An 11538-nucleotide genomic window follows, 5' to 3' on the forward strand; every position below is an offset into this window, starting at 1 on the left:
CGGTCAAGTTCAGGCCGAAGCTTCTTCATGCGCGAGGCGGGTGGGCGGCACCGCCCACTCGAGCTTTTCCTGACCCGCCAGCGCCAACCCAAGGCCTGCCCGCCGCCGCCGGCAGTAGTCGCGTGCGATCGCCGCCCGCCGGCCCGTCGCCTGAGTGGCCGCCATCATTGAACCCCCCAGCCTAGGCCACCTCCACGTGTGCGACCCTGTACAGGAACGCCGGTAAAGCAAATCTGCAGCCCTATCTCGCTCACACAAGTTACCACGCGGCGGCGGTCGGCCGAGCTTCCGACATAGTGATGACAAAACCGGGGTCCACGCGTCCAGCGTAGCGGAAAATAAATTGCCACGTGTGATACGATGATAAGCTCGGCAAGACAGGTGGCGCATGCAAGCGTGTATTGATTGCGGGGGCAATATGGGGGTGATGTCATGGGTGGGACCCCTTCCCTGAAATGCTAAATTTTAATATGTAAAAACGTGCATGGCAGCTTTGCTCTTCTTTGTAATTTGGGCTTCGTTCTATTTGCTCTTCCTTAACCCCCACTCCTTATGTCTTCTTTTGCCTCTTACGGTTCTTTGTTTAGCTCCAATATCATTAGATATCCCTCCATCGCCAACCTCTCCAATGTACATCCACCTCTCTTATAAGCACCCTCAACGGCACAGTTTTCCAATACCCATCTCCTTTCTCTCCCTCCTCTGCAGCCCAACTCCCCTCCAGCTCTCTTTCAACTATAAGTTTCTTCACCGTCCTTTGCCTCCCATCACGTTCATTTATAGCTTCTCCACCTCTCACAATAAATGCTCCTCATTCCCTCCTTCACGCGGTACACGTTCCTGACGCCTTCATAAAAGATACGTCACCTTTCTTCCGAGATACAAGTCTCATCGAGTCCAGTCCTAAGGTTAGTCGCAGATTCCCTTTTTCATCCCACCGTTTTTCCTTCGCAGATCTTATAATTTTTAAACATCCTGCACATTATGGTATCCATGGAATCTGAAAGCTTGAGCTCCGCACCACGGTAAGTTCAATTCTTTTTCTCCTTCGACATTACTGCCTCACATAAATTGGAGAGTCCAGTATAATCTTTGGCCACAATGGCTTCAGGCTCCTTTGTAGACATTTGATAAGCCTACCACTGCTGCTTTTCCCATCACGTACGAAAATCTTAGTCTATCACGGACACAGTGCCAGGTTAGTCTATCACGGAAACAGTGCCAGGGAAATTACTCTATCAGGTTTTGGAGCATACGGAAACAGTAACAAAGCTGTAGCGGCAAGGAAGAAAAGACGATTGCATTCCTATGCAATTGCAGATTCTACCTTCCTTCAGAGATCAATAGTTTTACTGACTGCAGGATGCATTTTTAGAGGATCGCCAACTTATGAAGGTATGGATGCACGATGATTCACGTAGTACTGGATAGGTGCTCTGGCCATGCTTAGAAGGCCATGGAGCAAGTGGAAAATGGTCTGACCTTAAGCCAGTTTATTGTTCACGTTGTGAAAATGTATACAAGAACCTCCGTGAAGACCCCAACATTAGACTAAATGCATTGATCGATTTCCACCGGGTTCCATCACTGCACAAAATAAACCTGAGGCCGCATGATAGCAAATGGCTCATGTGTGACAGACAACGAGATAACCTTTGGCTATCTCTCTCTCTTCCTTTTATGCTTCGATAGTCACGGCGATATGTGCCTTATGCATTATGTCTGATGATTTCTACATGTCTTTTGTACTTCAACAAAAATCTCGTTAGTTCTCTTTCGCCTTAGTTATTATCTGTATAAAGGCTTTTTACAGTCTGCTAAAAGCATTCATGCTCTTTCGTTACCACATCTTTCCAGGATAGCCAATCGCTTAGAGAAGCGATCTATGATGCAATTGGAAAAGTAGAATATCAGTTTACAATCAGTACTATCGATCTGCTGAAATGTTAGATTACTCTATGGCAATGCATACTGGTTTGTATATAGGAAAAAGAGGTGAAGCACAGCTACATATTTTTTATTTGCTAGGACATACTAGCTTGAAAAAGAAGATATGAAGTACATTGGCTTGTAAGAACCAATTTCGTAGATAGATCTCATGTCTCTTTTGGAGGAAATCGGTAAATTTTGTGTGATCCGTGGGGTTGATGCTAGTCGCATAGGTATGTTTGAGAATCTAGCACATCTTCAAAAAAGAGATGATGGAACACCCACCCACAAAATACCTTGCATACGTATAGTAATATCAGCTCAGTTGGCCTCTTGTTTTTTCCTAGTTCCTAGGAAACATAAAAGCCCATGTGATAACATATTTGCTATGGCTACAAGGGAGTTTGGTAGCAAAGAAATGGAAAGCCAATAGTCTCAAGCACGCTCCTCTATAGTAAAACATGTATTAAATAAACTCCTATTCTCGAGTAGGAGGGTGAAAGGGTAGCGTAAAGCTCTAAATTAATGTTATATCTTTTATAAATTAAGCAACTATGATGGACAAAAGTCACTAATGGGCTCATGTGCATTTAGTCTCTCTCTCTCTCCCCCCCCCCTTCCCTTCATGATGAGCTCTCTTAACGTGCACTCTTATGTGCACAATTGCCTTGCATACACATGTGCATGCTTGTCTCCCCCTCCCCGCTTTAGAGCCTTGCATGTGCATGCTTCGAGTTCCCCCCCCCCAAAAAAAAAACACACACATACCTATTTCTCAAGATATAATCTTGAGCCAATCGATCTATAAACATGTAAGGTATTAGGTTCTTTCATGGAATGGGATCACATTAAATTGGAGGGACTTACAGACCATTTACAGACATGAGAGAGTTAAAAACATACTATGATATGTACCTGTAGGGAGGAGACTTCTAAATTCAAAATTAGGACATGTATAAGTGTGGAAGAGGAGTAATTTGTAAACAGTTATCTAAAAGCTGTAATTTTTTAATATAGGGCTATTTCAAATATTTGCTTGCTCACACATGTTTGGTGGTTTTTTACACGTTAACCGCCCCGTAATTATGATTGAGGCAATATTGGCCCACAAATTTAGTTACCAATTTAGAGCCAACCAAGTCTACAAATTTCCCAACAACGTTAGTAAGGCATCCTTGGCAAACATTTAATCATCATGCCGGTAGACTCTAGAGTGTTTGATGTCAACAATGTCATGACTCTTAGCATATTTGAAATCATCATTAAGTGAGACTAGAGCTTGCAAATTATCAATGAATTGATGAAATTCTAGGTGGATGGAATGAAGGACTCTATAATAATTTATGAGAACCCAAATCTCAAGAGGTTCACTATATATAAGTGCTCTACATAACATGCATTCAAGGCCTAATTAAAAATTTATTGGTCTCTGAGTTTGTTATGAATAAAAGACACCCATTTTCTATTCAATCTAGGAATAACTCCCTTAAATAGTACCCTTATGTATATAAAAGATGTATCCAAAAAATATAAATTAATAACTAATCCCTACTCTTGAACCTACGTGTGCTTACATATGTGTGAGTGACCCACTAGAGACTCGAATTATATGGGCATGGTGGCCTAAAATTATGTACATAACTTGCATCATACATTCTGCCCTCATAGATTAGACCCATGACCTTCCTAAAGAGCCATTTGAAAATATGAGCCACATGCTCAAAGGACTTGTTGGCGAAAATCCCTCTATGAACCAATAATTATTAATAGAAGTAGTTTCTTTCTTGGTTTGTTTCATAAAAGTCCATATTTCAAAGGAAGAGCGAATTCTCATTTTTATCAATTTCCCCTTAGTATACAAATTAGGAAGCCTCTCAGCAATACGTTTCTCTTTGACAATATCTTCAAAGTAACTAGCAGCATTGGATCTTGTTCATATATCGTACAAGCTTTGTGCATGCCTAAGTTCAACCTAGAAGCTTCCCTAAGGTCCTCTAGCATAAGGCTAGGTAAGGTCCATGTCAAAAGACATTCAAGGAACATCCACCACCATAATATTCTTTCACTTTTGTTTGATAATGAAATAAAGGAATCTTTGGCCTCACTACTTGATCAAATCTTTTCCATAGGAGAGTCACTATATGTAAACCATATGTATAAGCATGCACATTCTAGGCCTATAATTTTATTAAAACCATGATTTAGAACTGTCCTTCTATTGAGTGTGCGTGATAGTCACTTTTTTTCTACGTGACCCGGCCCTAAGAGCTTTTCAAGGACCTAGAATTACGATTCTAGGGGTCATCGCTTTGTCATATATGGCAAAGGCTAGATTATACCATGGTTGAAGGCGATATGGGACTCTTCCTAAAACTACATAGCATAGGTAGCCATGTAAGGGGCATGCATGGCCTTTAGGCCATGTACACCCTATGTTGGGATTAATTCCTCATAATTATCCTTGATTTTAAGATGGTGTATGCACTCAACCTACATATAACGTGCTTTCAAGGGTAGAATTCAACTGTCTAGTTATATACGGGTCTTGCATTTCCTTCTCTCTATAAGAAATTGAACCCTATATGTTATAAATTTAAAAACCCCTTCTATATGTATAACTTGTGATTTTATCACATTAAAGGTCCCATTACTAAAACCACATTGTTTGGTTACTTTTTTAATGGAATCTTAGTTCCTCTTATTATCATGCTTTGGCTTTTTCTTAGTGTGGGTGTAGATCATGTTTTCACTCAAAGGCTCATTCATTTGTCAACCCTATAGATCATGTCCAATCTTTGATGTTCATCACGCTCTAGCTTAACTTGCCTATACTAATTGTCTAGCTTAACTTGCCTATACTAATTGTGAAATCAAGTTTGTGTAGCTCATGTCTACTAAAAGTCTCATCTCTAGACCATATAGTTCATGTCCAATTTCAGAGGCTCATTTGAAGGGGGTCACTAATATATCTATGAATGTTGCAGTACGATTAAAGGGCACTTTTTTTATATACAAATATGTAACCTTTTTTCAAAATGTTTTAAATGGTATTCATTTGTAAATATATTCAGGTTAAAAACATTGATTTGAAAATGTCCTTCTATTGAACTCACCTGGTATTCACATTTTTCTATATGAACCCCCCCTCAGGACTAGGCTCATCTCTCTTTTTCCTACAGTGGCTTTAAAGGTGCAATCATCCATCTTTTACAGCACCAAATGGGTTAATCCTAGTTTTATGGCTTCTTGTTCATCACTATGAACTTGGTTTTGTTAAGTGTTACGATCATTTTGTAGCCATATATCTAGTTCATATGTTGGGTTAATTACCTTTTGTGCCTTCCTGGCAAGACTTAACATGACCAAAATGAGAAGACTTGCAGAGACATATCATGTCCTTATCTTTTGTGGTCACAGGGTTATTAATACCATCCCATATCATTAAGGCATGTTTCATGAGAGCTTTTAATACTCGTTGTAAGCTCATAGTCTCATACTACAAGATGTATTCATCTAGCGTCCTTGCTAATTAGTGTAATCTCTAGTTGAACAAACCTTTTGTAGTCCTTGAGTATTTCACATGTATACATACATTTTTACAGAAATCCCAAGTAGGTCGTTAGTAGGTCACATTAGGCTAAAGTGATCAATTTTATAGATCTTCCATTTTTAATCCTAGAGCCTGTGTGAGCTTGAGCTTGCTATGAAAAAAGATAGAAAGTTCTTCACTTATTTAATAAAAGAATTTGAGGATGGGCAAAGGTTTAATAATTAAGGAGCTGGCACCTCTAATCCAAAAACTTTTTTCTCTTTTGCAGCAACTACAACAATCTACGTGGTAGGTGAATAAAATGTCCCTACCAACGTCCTCACAGCCAAAAGTTCCTCCTGGATTTCGATTTCATCCGACCGATGAGGAGCTAGTAGATTATTATTTGAGGAAGAAAGTTGATTTGGAAAGAATAGATTTGGACGTCATTCGCGAAATAGACCTTTACAAGATTGAGCCATGGGATCTTCAAGGTACATGTGATCTCTTCCCCCTCTCTTACATGCGATATCTTGCCCCTCTCTTACATGTGATATCTTCCCCCTCTTACTCCTTATTTTCAACATGGCTTTTGCACTAATGAAACACTAAGCTCATTAGGCATCTTATTTATGAAGGGGCCTTAAACTCGTTGATATTTTGTGCAGTGAGAAGATTGTTTGTACTTTGTTATATCTTCCCAAATCTGATCCATGCTCTCGTCCATGTTATAATTACATTTGGGATGAAACATGATTTCAAATGTATATGGCCTTTAGTCTAGTCCTTTGGTATGGAAAATTGCGAGAAAACTCACTTTAGGATACATAGTTATATAAAAGCTTGGACGGATATTGATTTCAAGACTCTTAAGCAATACTTTCACGACTGCAGAAAGATGTAGAATCGGCTCAACGGATCAGGATGATTGGTATTTTTTCAGTCATAAGGATAAGAAGTACCCAACGGGCACCCGCACAAACAGAGCGACGGCAGCTGGCTTTTGGAAGGCTACAGGGAGGGATAAAGCTATTTACAGCAAGCACAAGCTTGTAGGCATGAGAAAGACACTAGTTTTCTACAGAGGGCGCGCTCCTAATGGTCAGAAGTCTGATTGGATAATGCATGAATATCGACTCGAGAACTGCGAGAACGGCTGCAGCAATCAAACAAGCGTAAGCGTTCTAAATTACGGCTAGCAATGCTGATCATGTATTAAACACCATTTTCATCTGCTTATTAATTCGATTTAAGTTATTGTTATAGCGCTCTAGATTGTTTTTAACGATCTTAGCGAACGTGAGAGGCATGATCTACACCGCTATTGTGGAAGCGTACAACCCTTAAATAAATATGATACTTATATTACACGATGATCAATTAGAGAAAGGCTTTGCTTATCAATTTGGATTTCTTATACGTCCAACAGGAAGAAGGATGGGCTGTTTGTCGAGTCTTCAGAAAGCGGAGTCCCATCATCAAGAGGATGCACGTAACAGATCAAGGATGCTGCTTCGACGATCAAAGCTCTCTACTTGCAGAGCTTGATTCACCCAAGCATTGCTTTGACGAAGACTTCCCATTCCATCACTCGTTCTCGTGCAAGCAGGAGCTCGATCAGTTCGCAGAATACCATCTTTCCCGCGATCCATTTCTGTGTTTGCCTCAGCTCGAGAGCCCCAAGGTTGCCTCCTTTGCCTCCACATCAGACACCAGAGGCTTGATCTTGGACAGTACGCGACGAAACGAATTTCAAGTCAATCCTTTATGCGCCATGCAAGAGGCTGCTGGATTCAATGAACTGGGTGCCGCCTCTGCTTGCACAGGTAGTCCATCCACGACATCTGCGAATATGATCCTTAGCAGAACAGAAGAGCAGGTCACCGATTGGAGGGTCCTGGACAGACTTGTTGCTTCTCAGCTAAGTCAGGGCGATACACCGAAGGAGGTCAGGTTCCCTTTGGGTATGGGTGAGAACCTGACGACATTTCTGGGAGACGCCCGCCTACTCCCCGAGAATCTGCGGCACCAGAACAAGCAGCAAACAGAAGCTCAAAATTATAATCCCAGCAATGACATCGATCTTTGGAGCTTTGCCAAACGCGACTTGAGGTCGAAAGAATACCCTTAACTCGCAAAGGAATTCATTGTATTGGCCGCGAATCAGCTCTGCTAGCTTCCTGGAGTACTATTTCGAGGATGATATCGACGTGATCAGGACTATCAAAAGCTCATTCTTGAAGAAATCCGCCAGCAGCAATATATGGAAATTGAACGAGTTTCGACCGAAACCACCCAGACTAGACGATGAATACAATTGTGTTTATGGAATAACCATATTAACGTTACGGATGTGTCCGAAGTTCCATACTGCACACAAGCCGCCCTGCACAATGCCCACAATGTTAAGAGTGAGGAATCTGTTTATGGGAAAAGACAGCAGACAAGGCAAACCACCTGCAGCGTTATGGAAGCACATTTCTGTTTTAGTGTTCCTTCTCGGCAGCAACCTCTTGGCCTTCCTTTCCCATTGTATAAGTACAATCCGAAGCCCAGCTATGTTCTTAGGCCCATGAAATGCATTCAGCCTTATAAAGAAATTGTTCAAGCTTAGTTATTGGATCTTAGTCCCTGAATCATGTATTTCAAAACTGCCACCCTGGATCGGCCTTTATCAATTATTAATGCTCAGCATATATGCTTGACCCACATTTCATAGCTCGGCCAAATCGAATTGCTCACTCTCTAATTATTGCAATATAATTTCGTAAAGTATTTAGCTGTTCCTGAAACTACTAGACATATCAGAATTAGAGAACAAATTAAAGCCTATCAGAACTCTTGGATGCTGCAGTATTAAATAGATTTTATGTACTAATATACAGTTGGGTTTTGAAGCTACTTCTGTTGAGGGTCTCCAACGGTACCGAATATCGATCTTGATCTCTTGATTCCATGCAAAAGCCTCTTATCAAGAGTCCAATCTTCTCGCAGTATACCCAGGAATGTGCAGATTTCTCTGCAGTTTCTGCAATTTCTCAAGAATCCTCATCTTTGTGCAGAGCTGAAAGCATTTTCAGTTGTAGGGCAGGAGACAGCATGTGGGATTATATTAGCGGCTAGTAGTTTCCTGAAGCCATATTTGAGCAAGAAAATTTCACGTGTCAAAATTTGGAGCAGATTTAAAAAAAAACATGGCTGATTTGTGGCACCAGATTTGGGCAATGGGAAAAGTCAAACTTGCAATTGCAGGGGCCTTTGACTACGAACAGTTTATGGGAACTTGCAGGTTGCAGTTTCAGCATGCTATGCTAAAATTTGCAGAAAAATGCGTAGAGAATGCATTCAAATATTTACACATTTGGAATTCTCGCTTGTGTATGCAGGCCAAAAGGAATCTTGAAGGCATTGCCGTTTCAATGATTGTCGAGGTGAACAATGCAAGAGCAGCCTTTGGTAGTCATGACACCTTATAGTTGAATATATGAAGATATAACGCAGGACAAAGAATCGGAGCGAAGGTGGTGTAGTGAAAATTTTGGGATCTTATTTGAAATCCCCGAAAAATTGGACTATGCTCAGTGATTGCCCTAGAGTGTGGATTTATGAAACTAGCTCACTGACTCTTTCTCAGCTCTGCACAAATGCTTTCATATTTGCTCATAGCTGCACACCCCACCGACCAAAGTGGTTACGCTTCGCAAAACCCTTGCCCTTTTAATAATTTGCGTAAACCGTCCGCTCCCTAACAGTTAGCTTCTCCCTCTCATAATTCTTCAACATCGACTACTCTTGTCGCCTGACTCTTCCGGCCATTTGCCCTCTACGCTCCCACTCCTACATGCTTTTCCACCTTCAAAACAACTCCATAGCAGTTCAAGTGCTCAAAGAAGGCTGTCCCACTGCAACGACATCAACGTGGAAGCAAATGAATGAACAAATAAAACAACGCTTCAAAAATCTCCTTTACTGACCCAAAAGACAACAAAGCGTAAGATAAAGACGAGTTTCGTTCTTCCCGATCTCGCGTGTGTCACTGCAATTATACATGGCAGAATATTAGATAGACAATCTTGTCTCTAAAGGAGCATTTGATATTCAAGAGTTCTCTTACCAAATTTTCTTCAATGAGAAAGAGAGAGCGAGTGCGTTTGTGTGTATGTTGTAAGTCTAGCACATTTGATCAATAGAGCAAGTATCAGGCTTCCAATAAGATCTGAGCAAGCACTAAACCTGAACGCTCGCATAGTATCCTCCTCCCTGCAAACCTAAAGATTCACCTTATGTGCATAAAATACCTCACAAATAGATCTCTCTCGTGAGTGGAAGAGAGAGAAACATGGAAGGGAGAGAGAGAGAGAGAGAGAGAGAGAGAGAGAGAGAGAGAGAGAGAGATGCTCTATGGGTTAGCCACGTATTTTATGTATAGGAGGAATAAACATGACTATGTCTATTTCAGGTTTGCATGAAGAAGGATATTATGGCAAGAATAAATTGCATTTAATTACCTCCATATTTTCTCTAAGAGCCTGTGAATTGCCAAAGTTTGGCACCGTTATTGACGGAGCTTTTAGTGAGAACTCTACAAAATTTAGAAAATTTGGTAGGATCAAGCAATTGCGGTAGAGCGGGAATGGACTCTAACTAGTAGCATGACCTGTTACAATGGGCTAAGGACCCAACTTTGTCCAATTTCAAGGTTGGCATCCAAGGTTGCCTTTAATTCTACGAATAAAGTACTTGACGATTGCAACATGTATCAAGAATAGAGCTCTCTCTCTCTCTCTCTCTCTCTCTCTCTCTCTCTCTCTCTCTCTCTTTTGTATATATAATACATTAATAGTATATATCTATAATGGACCTCCATGCTAGTTTTGTTAGAATGTGTAAAACAAAAAAAAATGCAGAAATAGGTGTGGTTCCCTCGGATATACCTCTGAAGTCTTTGTAGTGAAGGATGAGTAGCAAGAGGCACAGAAAAGAAAAAACTTAGGGGAGTTGAGTGATGCAAGTCATGAGGCGAGAGGGAGAAGAGAGGAGGCATGGCAAGTAGATGATGGAGGAGAAATAGAAGGCACGGCAGGAGGAGGCCATCAGAGGATGCAAAGGAGGAGTAGTGAGAGAGGGAGGTTTCAACGGGTGCGACCTATGGCAAGGAAGATGTGGGTGGAAAGGAATAATGAGGGTGGAAGCTGGAAGGGGTACAATGTGCCAGTGCCCTCTCTAAGTGCAACATGACACCTCACAAATAAGGAGATGGAGAATCTCTATATTCCTTATTATGTGGCACTTAGGAAGCAGTGCCATGTGGTGGGTGCTCCCTTTGAGTGCGATCATATTTCACTCTAACCCTTTCACCCACATCCTCTAAGATAGATGATTACACCTTTCGGCTCAACCTCGATGAAGTTCAATTGGCCAAAAGTTTTGAAGGCTTAGCTCAGAACCTTAAGCCCAAGCTTGCTACTTTGTGCAAGTACTTTGCTTAATCTTCTACATTGCTATAAAAATTTGACTCCATTTTAGTATTATTAATTTAGGAGCTAGGCATAAGGGCCACATGGTAGTGCCATGTGGCACCCCTCTTGGCAGCCCCTCCTCACATAAAAAGGAGGCATATTTACATGTTAGCAAGTGGGACTGTGACACATGAGGTGGTGAGTTGTAGAGAAGTTAAGGAGTCTACTCCATCCTGCTTTCTCTCAAGATTCAATATTGCCATAGTTTATGCATCTCTAGCATAATGTAAGGAGTCAAGAAACACTTGGCTACTCACATTTAACAATAGAGTCACATAATCCAATGGTAGAACCCACTTCACTTTGTGAATAGTGGCCAACACATTTAATAGGTTTAGTAGACAATGTTCATAGAGGCAATAGCTATCTCATCGGGAGCCACATATTTGCTCTACTGGTCAATGTGTAATGACTTCTATAGGTTACGCATGTATTTTATGCACAAAGGAAAAAACGTAACTACATCTATTTTTAGGTTTGCATGAGAATGAATTAAATTTAATTGTCTTAATGTCAAGGCTTCACATCTCATTGGTCTCAATGTCAACGCTTCACATATCA

At 41.0% G+C, this 11538-nt stretch overlaps 1 pseudogene across 1 annotated transcript; it reads left to right on the forward strand.

Annotated features, from left to right (window-relative positions):
- The first annotated feature begins 714 nt into the window (after positions 1-714).
- On the forward strand, positions 715-7589 carry LOC147905678 (NAC domain-containing protein 105 pseudogene; annotated as a pseudogene). Its single transcript, XR_015540895.1, has 4 exons — positions 715-908; positions 5748-5952; positions 6353-6633; positions 6888-7589. The product of XR_015540895.1 is annotated as an NAC domain-containing protein 105 pseudogene (transcript).
- Positions 7590-11538: the final 3949 nt, after the last annotated feature.

The sequence above is a fragment of the Dipteris shenzhenensis genome, chromosome 1 (genome assembly GCF_047967505.1).
Source record: "Dipteris shenzhenensis isolate YYH24624 ecotype China chromosome 1, Dip_SZ_1.0, whole genome shotgun sequence".
In the NCBI taxonomy this organism is placed as follows: Eukaryota; Viridiplantae; Streptophyta; class Polypodiopsida; order Gleicheniales; family Dipteridaceae; genus Dipteris; species Dipteris shenzhenensis.